Source organism: Budorcas taxicolor, chromosome 11 (genome assembly GCF_023091745.1).
Source record: "Budorcas taxicolor isolate Tak-1 chromosome 11, Takin1.1, whole genome shotgun sequence".
In the NCBI taxonomy this organism is placed as follows: domain Eukaryota; kingdom Metazoa; phylum Chordata; class Mammalia; order Artiodactyla; family Bovidae; genus Budorcas; species Budorcas taxicolor.
In genome coordinates, this window is record NC_068920.1 from 25,898,337 (window position 1) to 25,918,616 (window position 20,280).

The window sequence follows — 20,280 nt, forward strand, 5'->3', positions numbered from 1 at the left end:
AAAGAAAACATAGCTACTATATAGAAATGGTGGGTGTGTTTGATATTCTTTATGTGCCCCTCAGGAACCCTGTTGATTATTTTCTATTATGTTATGAACCTTTGGAGGCTGAGAAGACCAGACTTTATCCCTCTAGCACTCCTTGCATCTGACTTCTAATTGAGTTTGGCCAGGGGTGGACAAAAGAGATTGGAGAGTCAGTGGAGAAAGAGATCAGTGGATTGATTCTTTCCTCTGACTCCTTTCTTGCTGGGAAGTGGCCAAGTTTCTCCACTGAACCCCAAAGCTCTTGTCAGAGGCCCTCGCTTTTAGCTGCAGCTATGTACAAGGCTCTTAGAGGCTGCAATATCCATTCTCTTCCTTTGCCTTGTTGGCCGATAATTGTTCGTGCATCCATGTTCTTGCCTGTCTCAAAGAGTTTTGCTTTTCCTTTTAAGCTATCCTTAGTTCTGATACGGCTTCCAAATCCTTAAATTTCCTTGTATGTTAGTCACTCAGGCATGTCTGATGTTTTGTGATCCCCATGGACTGTAGCCTACAAGGCTTCTCTGTCCAAAGGTTTCTTTAGACAAGAATGCTAGAGTGGGTAACCATTCCCTTCTGCATGGATCTTCCCTGCCCCAGGGGTGTACCCAGGTCTCCCACATTGCAGGCAGACTCTCTACCATCTGAGCCACCAGGGAAGCCACTTTTCTTTATTTTCCTTACCTGTGTAAATCTTCTTGATTTCCTACAATGATAGGGGTGGCTATGGAGCTGCTAGATAAAGATGGTCCCTCGAAGATCTAATGCTAAACTGCTTATGACAGGAGGGGGACATCTTTTCTCCTGACTCCAAAATCATAAATACAAGAACATGTCACAGGTCATGTAAAAATAAGTGCTGAGAAATCAGTGATTTAAGAATGACTTTGGTCAAAGTGTACAAACTTTAAGCTATAAGATGATGAATAAGGTCTCAGGATCTAATGTGTAACATGGTGACTATGGTTTGTAATGTGTTATTGACATTTGTGGCGCTTCCCAGGTGGTGTTAGTGGTAAAGACCCCTCCTGCCAGTGCAGGATGCATGAGACATGGATTGAATCCCTGGATCAGGAAGATCCCCTGGAGGAGGGCATGGCAATCCACTCTAGTATTCTTCCCTGGAGAATCCCCATGGACAGAGGAGCCTGGCAGGCTATATAGTCCATGGGGTCACAAAGAGTTGGACATGACTGAAGTCAGTTAGCATACATGTAAGGGAGTTAAACTTGAAGGTTCTCACCAAAAAGATCTTGGAAGGTAAATATGTGTGGTGATATTAATAGATATGTTAATTTAATCAATGAGGAAATCATTTAACCATTTATACCTATTTAAATTATAATGTATACTTTAAATATCTTGTCATTTTATCTAGAAATCACGATTTATAAAACTGAAAAAAGAAGAAAAAACAAGAATTTCAATACTTTTTATATCATATTATAGATATTTCAGCCATTACTCTTAGTATGTAAAAAGGATTTTTTATTCCAGATAATAACCAATGGGATTCACCTGATATTTAGAAAAGGAAGAAACCTTGGAAATTATCTAGAAAATCCTCTCATATTAAGGATATATAAGGAAATCCAAGAATGATTAAGTCACTTATCAAAACTTATTAAACTCGATGCAAATGTAGCAATAGAAAGAAGGTTTCCTAGGTTTAAGTGAATCTTTACCGAATTACCCGGCAAATGGAAATATCTCCTATGCGCTGCCAAACTTGATTCTTATCTCTTTCACAGATCTGATCATATTCCACCTTGTATTCACTGTCCAGTTTGCATAAGTTTTAAAAGTAAATAGAATTCCCTGAAGATTCAGTCCTGGATGGTTCTTCTTCTCACTCTATATTCTCACATATGGCTAACTCTTTATAAATGCCATTCCTTCTCCCTGGAAGACCCTCTCTCTTTTACCTCATGACTTCCCCAACATCTTTCAGATCTCAGTAAAAACCACTTCCCCAAAGCAGCCGTACTTGACTCTGACACATTTCCCGTCTCCTTGTTATGTGGACATATGGCATTCTGTGCTTACGTGTCCCAATTGTGGTGGAACATTTAACTTTGAAATTTATCTCTTTCTGTTTTTCTATTAAAATTTAAGTCCTAATTCACAAAGTCCACATGTGTGCTCTTCCCTGCTGTCCATTCTTTGCATCCAGCAGGCTTTCCTTATGTGTTCATTCAATGAAACACTTTCATTCGTGCAGAGTAAAATTCCAATGAATTATTGATGCTGCTCTCACAGCATACAGTGAACTAAAACCATGGAGGACTTCTCTCCCCACCCAAACCCTTATATCCTGGTTATTTGGACATAATTACAGAACTAGAACTGTGGGGCCTTCCCTTGTGGCTCAGCTGGTGAAATATCTGCCTGCAATGTGGGAGGTCTGGGTTTGATCCCTGGGTTGGGACGAGTCCCTGGAGAAGGGAAAGGCTGCCCACTCTAGTTTTCTGGCCTGGAGAATTCCGGGGAGTGTATAGTCCATGGGGCCACAAAGATTTAGACACGACTGAGCGACTTTTACTTTCACAAAACTGTGGATGCAATTGTTTTTAATCACTACCTTATTAGATAGAAACCACTAGATTTGGAGTCTGTTATTCCATATACACTAGCCCTGGCAGTTCATGTCCTAAGATAATGTTTTAATCCAGTTACGGACTAAAAGGCTGAATAGGACACAACTAGAGATAGTGCTCTGAATCTGTTGCTTGAATTTACGATTTGCCATAGGATTCTCAACTTCACTAGAGGAGTTCAATTTCTTAGCTGAGCTCTCTGATGATAACAGATAAAAATACTTTAAAGCAAGCCTACAAATCAAATATTCTCACATTGGACAAAAACACCTAGTCTCTCTTGGAAGGTACAAAAGAAATTCACCTCCTTGATGATTGTTACCTGCTTTTCCCAGATGAAAGTACCGTCTTCCTCCTTATTGCTTCCTAATTTCATTCTCATAATTTTTATATCACTGACCACATTCTGATCTATATTATAGTTAATTATATGAAAAACACCAATCCCACTCCTTTAATTCAGTTCCATTGGGTCTACAGAGTTATGCCAACTGCCCTGAAGTTACTATTTATTGCATATCAAACATGGCAGAAACTGGCCAGCCATTTGTTCTTTCTGAGGTAAATATTATAATTAAAAGCAAATACCCAGCCACTGGTATTTTGGACAAAATGACAACTGGACAAATCCTTAACTGCTATTCCAGATATAAGTTCCTTTTGTATTGATTTTTTTCTTTTAGAGAACTTGCATGCTAGATAGCGTTCAGGTAAATAGAAACAGGACTGATATGTTAGCTGGAAAAAAACCCACTGTTGCAGGAGACAAAGGCAGATGAATCATGCATCTTCTCTATAGTCAAGAGCCATTTATTAGGAGCCAGCAGGTCAGACAGTAAAGAATCCCCCTGCTTACAGGAGACCTGGGTTCCATCCCTGGTCAGGAAGATCCCTGGAAGAGGGCATGTCAAACCACTCCAGTATTCTTGCTGAGAATCCCCATGGACAGAGGAGCCTGGCGCGCTGCAGTCCAAGGGATCGTCAGTCCAAGGGGTTGTAAAGTGTTGGACATGACTGAGCAACTACACACAGCAAACTTCCTCCTTGACATCCTGACATTTAGAAATAGTATTGCTCACTAGTGTCCTTAATTACAACTCTTGCTTTTCAGTGGAAAATCAAAGGTAAAAGTAATATTGCATAACAGTCAAGTAATTATTTCTATCAAGGTATTTTCTGAAATCTAAGCTAGAGAAATACACTGTGGGACAGAGCAGATAATGAGAAGTGTAAGAGATCCAAACAGGGAAGCTGCACAACCAAGCAGTAATTTTCTTTCTGGAAAAACAATAAAACCTCAGTTTCGAATCATGTTTTATACAGAGATTTGCATATTCTTTGAAAATGTAAAGGATTTCCTACTTTAATTTTCCTTTTCCACTTGAGAAAACCAAGTCCTAAGAATTAAAGATAAGTTTTCCAAGTCAAAGAGCATATAAGTTAGGATTCTAATGAGAGCCCCGTGACGGGCCTTAGCGTCCAGTTGGTTCATCTTTAGGCTGACGGGCTGGTGATTAGGGTACCAGTCTTCAGGCTGAATTGGATTTTTTTGGGGAAACCTCTATCTTTGTTCTTAACACCCTCAACTGATCACATAAAATCCACAATCTATTGGTTTAAATGTTAATTACCTCTAAGAAAATATGTTCTCAGGTGAGCATGTCAAAGAAGTACAATTTGAAAGAAAATGTACCATTCTATGGAATATGTCACCATGTGCCTCCGAAATTGAATATCTATGCTACCTGTTCCACATTTATGACCTTGGAAGAGAAAACAAGATTGACACTTCTTTCCTCATTTAATCACAGTCAGTGTTTTAGTGCACGCAGGCTGCTGTTACAGAATGCCAGAGGCTGGGTGGTTTATAAACCACGTTATTTGTCACAGTTCTGGAGGGTAGAAGACCAAGATCAGGGTGCCAGCATGGTTGAGTGAGTGAGGGCCCCTTTCAGGACATATCCCTAAATAGAAGGGATGAGCAAGTATTTCAGGCCTCTTTCACAAGAGCCCTAATCCCATTCATGTGGGCTCTGCCTCATGACCTAATCATTTTCCAATGGTCCCATTTCCTAAAATCGTTACTCTGGGGATTAGGTTTTCAACATATGAGTTTTGGGAGACCACAAGAATTTAGACCATGGCACCCAATGAGAAGACTGACTTGTTTAAGGTAACCCAATGCCTCATCCATACTGAATGCTCTGTGGTGCTGATAGGAAGCCAAGGACTAAGGAAGTTGGATCACGACCAGCCGTCCCAGGTGGAGGGTCTGAGATGGCAAACTCCTGGATGGATTTCACAACAATATAAGAGTGTTTTCAGGTTCTTCTTTGGATATCAGTTATTGAGCAATCCCCCCGCCCCTCTAATACATGTTCCTATTTGAAATATGAGTTAATTACTGAGATCTTAGACAAAGTACCTGTTGACCAACATGGAAACATCACGACTATGCATATGAAGAAAAGGGCCTTTGACAGATACAAATTTCAGTGTGGAAAGTCCTCAAGACTTTACTCACTTCAGATAGCAATTACAAGTTTGGGGATCTCCCAAGACCATTTTGGGGTTCCATATTCAGCTAGGAGTCCAAGAGTTCATTGAAAGCTCTTATACATATGGATATGGTTTATTCCAGATCTTTGATTTATTTTAATTCATTTTTTATTTTTAGTGCAGTATAATTGAATTGCAATGCTATAAATGTCAGTTTTTGTTGAACAGTGAAAAAGGTATACATATACGTATAAATACTCTTATTTAGATTCCTTTCTCATGGAGCACAAAAGAGTTCCAAATAGGAAAAGGAGTACGTCACGGTTGTATATTGTCACCCTACTTATTTAACTTATATGTAGAGTACATTGTGAGAAATGCTGGGTGGGATGAAGCACCAGCTGGAATCAAGATTGCCAGGAGAAATATCGATAACCACATATATGCAGATGACACCACCCTTATGGCAGAAAGTGAAGACAAACTAAAGAGCCTCTTGATGAAAGTGAAAGAGGAGAGTGAAAAAATTGTTTTAAAGCTCAACATTCAGAAAACTAAGATCGTGGCATCTGGTCCCATCACTTCATGGCAAATAGAAGGAGAAATAGTGGAAACAGTGACAGACCTTATTTTGGGGGGCTCCAAAATCACTGCAGATGGTGACTGCAGCCATGAAATTAAAAGATGCTTACTCCTTGGAAGGAAAGTTATGACCAAGATAGATAGCATATTAAAAAGCACAAACATTACTTTGCCAACAAAGGTCCGTCTAGTCAAGGCTATGGTTTTTCCAGTGATCATGTATGGATGTGAGAGTTGGCCTGTGAAGAAAGCTAAGTGCCAAAGAATTGATGCTTTTGAACTGTGGTGTTGGAGAAGACTTGAGATCTTGAGAAAGAAGAACAAGTTTGATACCATGGTTGCTGATTTCAAATATATTAGAAAGCTATAGTAATCAAAACAGAATGATTTGCTTCTGGCTTGAAACAGACACATAGATCAATAGAGTACAACAACGAAGCCAGAAAGAGATGCACACCCATATATTGTTGGTTAGCTAATGAAAAAGGAGCCAAGAATATCCAGTGGGGAAAGGACAATCTTTTCAAAATGGCCCTGGGAAAACTGGACGGTCCTACAAAAAAATGAAACTGTACCCCTGTCTTTTACCATACAAAAAAAGCAACTAAAAAGGGATTAAAAAGTTGAACATAAGACTTTAAGTGATTAAACCCCTAGAAGAAGACATCGAAGTAATCTTCTTGCCATCAGTCTTTGCAAGGAGGTTTTGAGTTTCACACCAAAAGAAAGGCAACAACTGCCAAAACAAACAAGTAAAATCCAATCATACTCCAAGGAAAGGAACATCAAGAAAATCAAATGGCAATTTACAGATTGACAGAAGATATTTCCAAATCATATATTTGATAAAGGCTTAATATCCAAAAATACATGAGACATACAACTCAAGGGCAAAAAAACCCAAATAATTCAAATTTTTAATGGAGTGTAAGAAAAGTAAGGGTCTCAATAAATCTGAATATTAGACTGTAGATGAGAGACACAGCAAGGTTTTCCTTCTAGAACAGTAAAAGCCTGTGCCTTCCTGGCATTACTTTCTTCATCTCCACTCACTTGTTTGACAATTACAGTTCAATGTGTACATTCTTCAGTCAATGGCAATCAGCCCACAGTGAGCTATAGTATGTACTAAGAACAGCCCCACTGGGGAAAAAAAATCCTAATATTTGCATATTTACTAATGAGGCATATCAAAAGGAAGGTAATTTCCAGAGTTTACCATGCCATTGTTTTGTATATTTCATTTCAAAATTGAGCTACCTAGTAGGGAAAATGAGTTAAGAGACCTCAATAACATATAGATAGAAAATCATTTTAAATGGGAGAATTAATGGTTATAATTTGGGAGTAATTTATTACTACTGCTGTAACTGTAGTCCTTTTGGTTCTCTACTGCATCCATTAATAATTTATTATAAATACTAATATCAACACAGGGACTGCTGCTGCTGCTGCTGCTGCTGCATCGCTTCAGTCGTGTCCAACTCTGTGCGACCCCATAGAAGGCAGCCCACCAGGCTCCTCTGTCCCTGGGATTCTCCAGGCAAGAACACTGGAGTGGGTTGCCATTTCCTTCTCCAATGCATGAAAGTGAAAAGTGAAAGTGAAGTTGCTCAGTTGTGTCTGACCCTCAGGGACCTCATGGACTGTAGCCTACCAGGCTCCTGCACCCATAGGATTTTCCAGGTAAGAGTGGATTTCCATTGCCTACTAAAGTTATAGTGAATAGAGAAAGACATAGAATATATTAGGCAAGAAGTGAAAGTATGGGAAGCCAGCAATGCTAGTGAAAGGCAGTATTGCCTTGAGAGGAAGGAAGGTTCTCAAAGTTTCTTGAAACACAAAGATTGAGCCAGATGTGAGAAATTAGCCTAATTTGTAAAGCAGAAACTCTACCAGAAGAAATTTAAGTTCATAAAAACATTACGATGCTAAAACCCAAAATGTAGACAGAGCATAGGGTAGGGTTGTGTATATAGACATTCAAAATTCTCCAATGCTTAGTGCATCAGGCTTTGAAGGACCACCCTCACTGAAGTCTTTATTGCTCAACCTACAGGTACCAGCATGGAGAAAGAGCACCAAAACACAGGCAGCAGAACCCTACTTTTATGGCCTCATGGCTTTCCTTAAGAAGTATCCCATGCAGCAGATTTCCTCCATCCCATCCCATCAGGCTGACTCCCCACGGTCAACAGGAGTCCTCACCCCTGGAATCATTCTGCAATCCCCATGGCTCCAGCTCCCAGCTTCCGTGGACACCTGTGGACTTACAACCCTGTCCGAGGTATGAAAGGCTGCAGCGTGGCTTGTCTATGTGGTTCTCACTCCATTCAGACTGTCCCAGATTAGTGAGTTCACTCCCCAACTGCTTCATATGCCTCCCCCATCCCAGTGGACGGCCATGGACGCGGGGATCTCTCCCTTGCGCTTCAGCTCCCTCATCCCTGGGTGCAGGCTGGTTCCACTTGCTCTCCTCCTTCTTTCCCCTTCCTCATTGTCTATTCTTCCCTTTGCCTTGACAAGTTCCATATGGATACGGATATTCCTTTTCAGTAGTCAGGGAGTCCTGCCAGTATTCACTTGGTCTTCTGTAAGAACTGTTGCATCTTTAGACGTTCTTGATGCGTCCGTGGAGAGAGGTGTACCCCACTTCCACCTACCCCCTCCATCATCTTGTCCATCCCATTTGTGCACATACTAGAAATGAGTTTCCCTTCCTATTAAGTAACAATGCCAGCACCACACATGTTTAACTTTTGCTTTTTGAGGAGAACACAGGTAAGTTCCACTCTCTTCAGGTCCATCGGCCATTCATCGTGTCCCTCTCTGTGTGACCCCAGGGACTGCAGCACGCCAGGCTTCCCTGTACATCCCCGACTCCCAGAGCTTGTTCAATCTCATGATTAGATCATGAAGCTCAAACTTAGATCCTCACCTTATTAATTTTTTATACAGGAAAATATGTAACCTTTAAAAATCTCTCCCTATTTGTCCTACCTTCCAGTCTTTGACAATCATTTTTCTACTCTGTTTTCCTTTTTTTTTTTTGAAACTCCTTATAGTTGAGATCATATGGCATTTGTCTTTCTCTAACTTAGTTTACTTAGTGTCATGCCCTCCAGTTTCATTCATGTTGCCACAAACAGAAGGATTTCTTTCTAATTCTAATGGCTAAATAATATTTACCTATATATGTCACGTCACATTGTTTTAATCCAGTCACCTGTTGAAAGATACTCAGGTTATGCCTATACCAAGGCTACTGTGAATAATGCTGCAATGAACATGGGAATACAGATCTCTCTTTGAGACAATGATTTCATTTCCTTTGACTACATATCCAGAAGTGGGATAATGGATCACGTAAACGTTCTCTTTTAAATTTCTTGAATAACCTCCACAGTGTGTTTCCATGGGAGTTTCACCAGTATACATACCTCTCAACAGTGCATAAGCACTCCTTTTTCTCTTCATCCTCAATAACATTTGTCATTTCTTCCATTTTTGGTACTAGACATTCAAACAGGTAAATGGTGATATCTCTTGTGTTTTGATCTGCATTTCCTTTGATTATTAGTGATGCTGAGCATCTTGTCATATACCTGTTGATCGTCTATATGGCTTATTTGTGGGAAAATGTCTATCCTTTAGAGATGTAGCATACATTATGTTTACTATATTCCAATATATGAAACTGAGTTGCCTAGCTGTATATCAACAACAACCTATCAGAAAGTGGAAGAAAGGAAACAATTCCATTTGCTATTGCATCACAAGAAGATAAAACACTTAGAAATAAACTTAGGAAGGTGTTGAAAGATTTTATGCAAAACCTTTAAGACATTGGTAAGAGAAATTTTAAAAGAGTTAAAAATATGTAAAGCTAGGTTTTCAATTTAATGTGTTTCCTGAGGTAGCATTTGTATTTCTATAAACTTCCCTCTTAGAACTGCTTTTGTTGCATCCTACAGGTTTTAGATCATCATGTTTTCATTGTTCTTTGTTTCTAGGTATGTTTTGATTTCCCTTATTTCTATAGTAATCTGTTCATTTTTTAGAAATGTGTTGTTTAATCAACATGTGTTTGTGTTCTTTATCGTTTTTTTTTCCTATAATCGATATCTAGTATGATAGTACTCTTGCCTGGAAAATCCCTTGGATGTAGGAGCCTGGTAGGCTGCAGTCCATGGGGTTCCCAAGAGTTGGACACAATTGAGCAACTTCACTTTCACTTTTAACTTTATATGCATTGGAGAAGGAAATGGCAACCCACTCCAGTGTTCTTGCCTGGAGAATCCCAGGGACAGAGGAGCCTGGTTGGCTGCCGCTTATGGGGCTGCACAAAGTTGGACAAGACTGAAGCGACTTAGCAGCAGCAGCAGTATCATAGTGTTGTGGTCAGAGAAAAATTTGGTATAATTTCAATTTCCTTAAATTTACCGAGGTTTGATTTGTGACCCAAGATGAGGAGACTGTTCCTTGTGCACTTGAGAAAAGAGTGTATTCTTCTGCATTTGAATGGAATGTGCTAAAGATATCAATTAGGTCTGTGTGCTCTAATATTTCCTTCTGGGCTTATGTTTCTTTCTTAATTTTCTGTTTTGTTGATCTGTCCATTGGCATAGGTGTGGTGTTAACATGCCCTACTATTATTGTGTTACTGTCAATTTCTCCTTTTTGTCAGTTAGTATTTACCTTATGTATTGAGGTGCTCCTATGTAGGGTACATAAATAGTTAAAATTGTTGGCCTTTTTATTGGACTGATCCCGTGATCATTTGGCAGTGTCCTTCTTAATCTCTTATAATAGTTTTGTTTTTAAGGTCTATTTTTTCTGATACGAGAATTGCCAAACCGGCAATCTTTCGATTTCCATTTGCATGAAATATCTTTTTCCATCCTCTCACTTTCAGTCTGTATGTGTCTCTAGGACTGAATTGGATGTCTTATAGACAGCATATATATGGTTCTTGTTTTTGTATTCATTCAGCCAGTCTGTGTCTTTTGGTGAGAATTGAAGAAGATAATAGCAAAAAAGACAACTGATAAAGGATTACTTACCAAAATACAAGCATTTCAAACAACTCAGTCATCAAAAGCAAAGGCAAAAACTGCAAAAATAAACTAGTGAGACCACATCAAACTCAAAACTTTCTGCATAGTAAAAGAAGCCATCCATAAAATGAAATGACAACCTGTGGAATGAAAAAAAAATATATTTGCAAATCACATATTTGGTAAGGGCTCCATATCCAAGTATATATAAGAGACTCATGCAACTCAGTATTGAAAGAAATCAAACAACCCAAATTATTAAATAAGCAGAGGAAGAGTAAGTGTTTTGAAAAATCTGAAGAGTAGACTGTAGATGACAGACACTGTAAGTTTTTCCTTCCAGAACAAAAGCCTGTGTCTTCCTGGCATTGCTTTCTTTATAGTACACAGTATACATCCTTCATTCAATAGCTATCACTCTACAGTGAGCTATATGTGCTCAGAATAGCCGTATTAACTATAACAAACTAATAATTACATACTTAATCTTGTGGCATCTAAAATCCAAGGTGATTTTCAGAATATCCTACCCCATTGTTTTCTATATTCTATTTCAAAATTGAAACACCTAGTATGGAAAAATAAGTAGGGGACCTCAATAATACATGGATAGGAAGTCAATTAAAACTGGGAGCATTACTAGATTATATTTGGGGGGAATGTATTATTACTAATACTATTACAATTTTATTCCCTTTAATTCTCTGCTATACTAGTGGATATTTACTTAAAATAGTAATACCAAAAGAGAGGTACATAGTCTCAAGTTACAGTAGATTGAGAAAGACAAAGCTTATGAGGCAGGATGTGAAATCACAGAAAATTATCAACAATATCAAAACAAGGGGAAGTACTGCCTAGAAAAAGCAGAGTTCTCTAATTTTTTGGAGACAACACAAGCAAGCAAGATGTGAGCCAACCAGCTTAAACTGTGTATCAAACTACACCAGAAGGAAAATGAAGATCATAAAAATATGCTGATGCTAAACGCCAAAATCCAGACAGTAAGAGAATAGGGTAGGGTTTATGTAGATGCTGAAAATTACTCAGAGAGGTAGACATGGAAGCAAGTACACGAATGAATGTCAGAAAAATCAAAGCAGAAAAGGGTCTGAGAAATAAATCGTAAAGGGACTTGGTAGTCTGATCAAAAGAATAAGAGAATCAAATGAGAAAACCAAAATATAAAGACTTGTGCACGTTAGAATGCTCAAGAGAAAAAATTTCGGCCTTAGTGACCAGCAAACAGAAGCCTCCAGCATCTGGAACAAAAACCCTGGGCAGGACTCATGACTGCGCTTCTGGGAACAGGCTCAGTTTCAAAGTTTGGGCACTATACCACCTAAAAGTGAACACAGACAAGGATTATAGCTTGCTATGGCACTGAATCAAGACAGTAGTGTTTGTTAGTTTACTTTTCTCATTCAACTATAACGTTAATGAATCACTAACCAATGATAATTGACACCATCAGTTTCTAGTCAGATCCTCTTTAGTCACACAATGGATATGTGAACCTGTTATATGATCCCTAATAACAGTTTTTATAATTGAAATTATTGATGTTTAATTGAAAGGGACTTTCTTTACAATACTGTACTGCTTTCGGCCAAACATCAGCATGAATCCGCCATAGGTATGCCTATGTGCCCTGTTCTTGAACCTCCTTGCCACCTTCCTTCCCATCCCAACCCTCGAAGCTGTTACAGGAAAATATGGAAGGCTTCACAAATGTGTGTGTCATCCTTGGGCAGGGGCCATGCTAATCTTCTCAGTATTATTCCAGTTTTTAAATATATGTGCTACCAAGGCAAACACGTGAATAAGAACTAGGGGAATGTCACGGAAACATGTGCAATATCACATAAGAAATGAATCGCCAGTCCAGTTTCAATACAGTATCCTTAGGCTGGTGCACTGGGATGACCCGGAGGGCTGGTACGGAGAGGGAGGTGGGAGGGAGGTTCAGGATGGGGAATATGTGTACACCCGCGGCAGATTCATGGTGATATGTGGCAGAACCAATACAATATTGTAAAGTAATTAGCCTCCAATTAAATAAATTTAAATTAAAAATAAATATTTGAGATAAAATATTAAAAAAACAATTTAACAGAAAAAATAATATAGTTAGTCATCTACCAATAAATGATCAATTACATTAGGAATTAGGGTATTCTGCTATATTTACTGCCTCTTATAAAATCGCATTTATAAGGTCCAAAGTTTCATGAAGGAATTAAGCATATATTTATGCACAGCACATGGATACATGCACACAAATACGTTTATGTTATATAAGCTATTATTCTCCTTGCCTGTCACAATAAGCTTTTAGTTGATGAGAGAGATAGTCCCAAATTTCTCCAACTTATAAGTCTCCTTTTTGAGAACCACTTCTTTTATTTTCATCATCTAATTTTAAATAAGCATTTTATTGTTAGTTACCATGCCCCTTTAAAATAACTAAAAGCAGAGAAAACCTAGTAAATGCTGATATCTTATCCTTAATTAATTTATCACACTCTTTATGGTAAATTGGGAAAATAATGATGATCAGATCTCATTCAGGAGGATAAAATCTCTATTTTATCAGTTCTCTTGTCCAAACTCAGTTCTTGCTCACTTCAGTCTTAAATTCTGCTTACTTACAAAGGACAGACAGGAAAAGTAATATTAAAATCATGCTAGCAAGGGTCTATGATTTTATGCTTCTGTTGGCCAAAGGTAGGGCCAGGAATAATTTCTGAAATATTACAATACATCACGGAAGCATGAAGGTCTAGTTCTACTGTCAAAGAAGAGATGCTTAGAGGTGGTTCAAAACCTAAGCTCCGTGGGTTGTCAGGATGTACTCCCGACCAGACAGGTAAATTTTGTCCCTATAAAGTCAAAGTCAGGAAGAGACAGGCCTTGTTTTCAGAGCCAATGACATTGTCTTGGGTGTTGACCAGGTAATATTCTTGTATTACCATTTGGAGATTTATTTGCTATTTTTTTGAAGAAACAAATGTAACGAGAGGATTAAAGATGCATAAAGGTGGACGAGCTCTCAAGGTGCCTAGAAGAAAGGCTTGCCAGGAGAACCAGGCCCCCACACTGATGACTGTCACAGACTGTAACAGTGAGTGTTTTATAGACAGAGCAGAACAAGGGGATAAAACCAGTGTTCTCAGATCACTGCTGTTTCGCAGTCAAAGACAAAATATTTTTCTCTTTAAGGAGAGTCATCACAGCTCCTGCTGTGGTCCTGGTTACACACATGCAGACCAAGGGCCACTGGCATCTGTGATGTGACATCAGGAAGTGAACAGATGAGTGTATTGGTGCCCAGTCACCTGCATCTGCTAATAATGGGACCTGGGGAAAACTACTTGCCCTCTCCAAGTCATCACATCTTCATTAACATAACTTGATGATCATAGTGAAGATTAAGGCTATCTCACAGGGTTCCTGTGAAACACAAATTTTAAGATGTTTTAAAGCTTTTGGGAAAGTATCAAAGACATGCATGGGGTTACAAAGGTGAGTGAGCAGATCCAACATACAGTATCCTTTTACTGTTAGTATTTTCTCTGTACTCAATAATAGTTATCAGTCAGTCTCGTGTTTACTCTTACCCCAGTGTGATGGTATACCACACAGATAAACTGGACTTTTCTTGTCATTTCAGTGTCTAAAATTCAAGCATTAGTAGATGTAGAGTAAAAAAATTGCAAACTCCTAGAGGGCCTCGTGGCTCAGAGTCTGCAGAGTCCCAACATTAAACTGTCTTAAAAGAATGACCCAAACACTCTGGCTCAGATTTAGTTCCAAATGTTTGCAGAGCACAGAAGTACTTCTGGGAGCAATTCAAAAATACAGGGAGTAACCTACTTATCCAACTGTCTATCTGTGCAAATACGATCATCCATCTAAATTTACACAGAAGGCGCTCCTTTCCCACCCCAGCTTCTACAGCAACAAGTCCTGCTCACAGCAACAGGGAAAGAGAAGGCTTTCTTCCATGGGATGGATTGGATAACCTTAGGTGACTAGATCATTTCAGAATGGCTCATGGTTTTATTTAAACAGGGTCCTGCCTTCTGCTGCTGCTGGTCATGTCAAATCTGCTCCTGTGCCAAGGCAACCCATGCCCCTCCTGCAGTCCTGACGTGTTTGCCACCTCCCTGAGATCCCGTACAGACTTGTTTATCGAAGTTGCCTGGCTGTCCCACGAGTTCCATAACGTTTCCGCAATAATGTTCAAGGAGTTTGTAAGTACTATGATAGCGGTGCTTTAGTGGCTAAATCGTGTCCGACTCCTGCGACCCCATGGACTGTAGCCCGCCAGGCTCCCAGAAGGAAACTTCCGCTAAGTGACGGGGCTAGACTATCCTTTAAACAAGAAGGCTGCAGGAGCACACTCTCTCGGTCAAAGAAGCCGTCAGTTCAGAAGATGTGGAAATTGAAGAAAGGATCAGTTTTGTGAAATCTCAAAGTTTCCTAAGAAGTGCAATAAATTGTTCAATTTCCTTTCATTCATTTTCTTTTTTAAATAAGCAAAATAAATGATTTTGTATTTGTCAGGTAGGAATGCCATAAAAGAATACAATAGACTCTGAGAAATAAACAACAGAAATTTATTTCCTCACAGTCCAGGGGCTAGAAGTCCAAGATCAGGGTGCCAGCAAGGTGAGGTTCTGGTAAGGACTCTTTCTCCCCAGGCTGGCTTCTCCGTGAGTCCCCACACAGGGTGGGAGGTGGGGAAGAGAGATAGAGGAAAAGACACAGAGACACAGAGAGAATTCTCTGGTGTTTCGCTTCATGAAGACACTAAACCTATTGGATGAGTGTTCCACCCTAAGAGCTCATTTCCCATTAATGGGCTTCACTGGTGGCTCAGATGGTAAAGAATCTGCCTGCAATGTGAGACTTGGGTTCTATCCCTGGGTCTGGAAGATTCCCTGGAGAATGGAATGGCAAGCCACTCCAGTATTCTTGCCTGAGAAATCCCATGGACAGAGGAATCTGGTGGGCTATAGAGCATGGGATCCCAAAAAGTCAGAACCCTTTTCGAAACACAGTATTTCGGCAGTTAGGGCTCTAACAGATGAATTTGAAGAATACACATTCAGTCCACAATACTACCTGACACAAACCACTTTTAGGTGGGACTGGGGAAAGGAAGCATATTGATTTTCTGGTCCTTCAAGGTCTCCATGGGCTTTCTTCTCCAGGCTCAGAGTAAATAGCCAATAAATGAGAACTGCTCTGCAGTGAGAAGGCAATGGCAACCCACTCCAGTACTCTTGCCTGGAAATCGCATGGATTGAGGAACCTGGTAGGCTGCAGTATATGTGGTCCCTAAGTGTCGGACACGGCTGAGTGACTTCATTTTCACTTTTCACTTTCATGCATTTGAGAAGGAAATAGCAACCCACTCTAGTGTTCTTGCCTGGAGAATGCCAGGGACGGGGGAGCCTGGTGGGCTGCCGTCTATGGGGTCGCACAGAGTTGGACAGGACTGAAGCGACTTAATAGCAGCAGCAGCAGCTCTGCAGTGAACTGGGTGGATGGAACATTTTAAACAAAGCTGAATCCTGCTCATAAAAACGAATACTTGTAGTTCTTTTAAAGCTACAAATTATTGTTTTAAGATTTGCAGTGAATAGGTTTCCAGCTACAATAGAAGGGGTGTTTACAATTTGAAACAATTATTCTCTTTCTGAGGAAGGTATTTGGAAGTTTTATGTTAATTCTTTTAGGTCAATCAGGGAGCCCACATAGGGCAGACAGCTAATAAACGGCGGTGCTAAAGGTTTCTATTAAATTCACATAGTTCTTTTTACTCACTAGATATCCTTTCATCCTCCATTTTGACTGTTTTTTTTTTTTTCCAACTCTTCCAGGTAAACAAGAGATTAAATGGTTAAATATAGGTGCATGGATGCATTCTAAGTCATTTCAGTTGTGTCCAATCTTTGCAGTCCTACTGACTGTAGCCCAACAGGCTCCTCTGTCCATAGGACTGGCCAGGCAAGAATACTGGAGTATGCTGCTGTACCCTCTAGCAAGGGATGCTCCTCACCTAGGGATCAAACCTGAGTCTTCTTATATCTCCTGCATTGGCAGGAATATTCTTTACCACTACTGTCCCCTGGGAAGCACCAAATATTGGTACATACATACTAGATTTGGTTCAAATAGTAAAAAAAAAAAAAAAAATAGATAACAAAACAGAGAAGGGAAAAGGTTAAATTTAGAGAAGTTGTATGTAAAATCATTTTTATAGAGACAGTGTATAGAAAAGGAGAAAAAGAATGACTTTCAAATTTTGTGATGACCCACCACTAAAAAAACTTCACGTCTATCAAAGATGTTAATGTTCTGTTAATGGGTTCATCTAATGAATGCCCAACAACACTAACGAATTGCCTGATCACTTTCAGGATGAAAAATATGCCCAGGGCAAACAGTACCATATCAATGCCGACAACAGCTGCCAAACCAATGCCTTCGATTTTCCCGAAGATAGATATAAAGCCCACCAGCTGAACGTGAGTCTTTCACCTGGGTTTTTCACCGTTTCAGATGAGACAGTATGTAGGTTACCAGACGTCAGATCATTAGAGGTTATGGTAACTGTACATGCAGAAAAAGGTGGAGGAACCACAAGCAATTGAAGAGAAATTATATTATGCAGTTCATGAAGCATGAGAAAAATCAAGGGATGACTAGAGATTTGTAGTAGCAAGATAAATAACAGATCTATAAACTGTCCATGCAGACAACTTTAGTTCAACCAATGCATTAGACACAGGATTGCAGCTATTATTCTGGATGGAAACAGGAAATGAATGGGAACTTCCATGTGTAAAATATAAGATTGCAAAATTCATGAATATAAAGAAACACACCCCAGTTTGAGTCCTCCCTGTAACTAGTGACTCCTACTTCGGAATCCTATACTGCACCACCCAAGCCCTCGCATCTGCCTTTCAAGGCTCTCCTGATTCTGCTTCTACTTCTCTGACACCTCTTTCATTCGTCATCCTCCATGACTCCTCTGTCACCTTTTATTCTTAATTTGTACATCTCCCGCACAGTGGCCTATAAAACATTGCTTTGCTTCTCATGGCCGCAAAACTTGCTGCTGTTCTGAGGAAAACACAGTTAACATATCAAGCCTCAATCATTTATTGCAGCTCCAGATTTTCACAGTTATAATCTCTCCTTTCTGATTTCCTGCATTATCGTTCCTCCTAACGTAATTTAAAATATTTTCACATGCATCCCCCCTTAAAATACTATCTTCTCTCTCTACAACCTTCTTAATGATACCAGCATTGTTTTCCTCTGTCAAGCTCATTAATAATGAGGGTGAACAAGTAAAGGAAAAAGGACAAAGAGGAAGAAGAGGGGGAAATTGTTCAATAAGCTTAAATTTAAAGTTTATTGAGAGTTACTACATGGCCTCACATTTTACTAAGCACTTTATGTGCATTACTATATTTAATCCTATTCAGTTTTCTGTTCTTTACCACTAAAACAGTTCATGGCTGTAAAGAAATCAAGCATATTTACTAGAGAAAGTCAGGCCCTGGAATTTTCAGGCTCAATTCTGCTAGTAGTAGTGAACTAGGGGGGAAAACCCTCCATTATGAATCCCACTGATGCTGTTACTAAAGACAATGCTGTGCCATTTTCTGTCCGGACACATGTCAACAAAACAGATTCTTCTGAGTCAGCAGGGGGCTGGTGTCAGGATCAGCTGAGGAGAGAAGCCTGTTTAGGAATGCCATGTCTTCTTCCTTGTCTCTTTGTTGTAATATCATAAAATAATTACCGATCAAAAATCAATATGAAGGACTCATCTGATTCATTAATACAAATGAATCACTGGGTGACAGTGATGTGGGCACAGCTGGAATCCCTCTTTCCTGGGTCAGGCACTGCAGGCACGTACTGACCTGCTGTAAATACTTAGATTCTCTCACGCAAATATACAAACACAGAAGAACTCAGTGAGTGGTGGTAGAATTTCAGAGGAAAATGAAAATTCTTCATGTTATATAGAACTCATCAGAAGAATTAGTTTCTAAAATAACCTAGATTTTTATATTTCAGCAAAGTGTGAACTAACAGCTTACCTTTTATACTTTTGCAACTTTTACTGCCTTCAAAAATCTTTGCATGCACATAGGAATAACCAAAAGTTGTTTAGGTTAGCTGCTCTGAGCAAAGATCACATGTTACCAAAACCACTGAATTATGATTATTTTAATGAGACTGTTTCTTATGGTTGCTTAGAATGAAAGCATTACCAAGTGGACACTCGTGCTACTGTACTCCTGGAATAATCCTCTGTATCACCTAGTCACAGAGCTGCAGAGGACGAAAGAATTGCCAGAGACTTTCATATCAAACACCGAGGAGATTGAGGACATGTCAGAGAGACTTCAAGCATTCTTAGAGAGTCACTTCAGCAAGGTGAGCATCCTGCAGAGGGCTTTCTTGCTTTGTTCATGAATGAAAGAGGTGACCTCTATAATGCATAAGGAGTTTGGAAATATCTCATTTTGTAAGAAAAAGATTCATGACTTCTATATGCTAGACTGCTACTACATAAAGCAGGAGCCTAGTCATTCACAGTGATAGATTCTACTGTAAAGGAATCAGAATTTCACTGCAATTTTTGACATGTGCAGCCTTCCCTGCATTGCACACAATTCCACCAAAAGCTTGCTTCTTCCTGGGCACAGGTGGTTGAAATATTTTCAAGAGTAATAGCACTAGAGAACTGAATTTCCAAGATTAGCATTTTTCTTTAAAGTAACCCAGGACGTATGCTATTGAAGTCCCACTTTTCTTCTTCCTCTGTTCTCCTCAAATCAAAGGATGAGAGTGGGAAGGAAGAAAAGAGAAATTTAAAACTAAACTGGAGTTACGTCTCTACTTTTTAGATTTCTAATAGTTTTCTCATAAGCTGGTTCCAAAATCCATATATAGAGAGTTTTATATTCATATGTCTTCTCCAAATCTTTATTTGATAATTAGAAGAACAAAAGATAAGCAAATACTAGTAAAACACATAGGAAGTCATTATCATTTGGGTATTTAGATTATTTTTCCAGCCCTGAAGATGATTCACAATGCTCCCACTGTCTGGTCAGATGTCCCATACGTGAAGTCCAGCGATGAAGATAGGCGTCATTCTGAATTTTATAACCTGTTCCACTGCCTGCGCAGGGATTCACGTAAAGTTGACATGTACTTCAAGATCCTGGCATGCCGAGCCCGCAAAACATGCTAAATCCACAGCCATCCCATCCAGCTCTGAGGTGGTCATAATGATCTATCCCATAGCAAGCTTCTTTGAAATTTACAGCTTTTTAATGCATGCTCTGTGAAATGGGTCTCTTGTTAACAAAATAAACACAGACTCTGTAGAGACGTCAAAATCTAAGAGGGCAATTTCTTAACATTTCTTATCTTCCTTTAAGAGTAAATCAAAAGAAAATCCACCCTTACAATTGAGG

At 39.3% G+C, this 20,280-nt stretch overlaps 1 non-coding gene and 1 pseudogene across 1 annotated transcript; one reads left to right on the forward strand and one right to left on the reverse strand.

Annotated features, from left to right (window-relative positions):
- The first annotated feature begins 7,821 nt into the window (after nucleotides 1–7,821).
- On the forward strand, nucleotides 7,822–20,054 carry LOC128056167 (chorionic somatomammotropin hormone 2-like; annotated as a pseudogene).
- On the reverse strand, nucleotides 12,469–12,577 carry LOC128057010 (U6 spliceosomal RNA). The gene has a single exon (XR_008200208.1). It is a non-coding gene; the product is annotated as a U6 spliceosomal RNA (small nuclear RNA).
- Nucleotides 20,055–20,280: the final 226 nt, after the last annotated feature.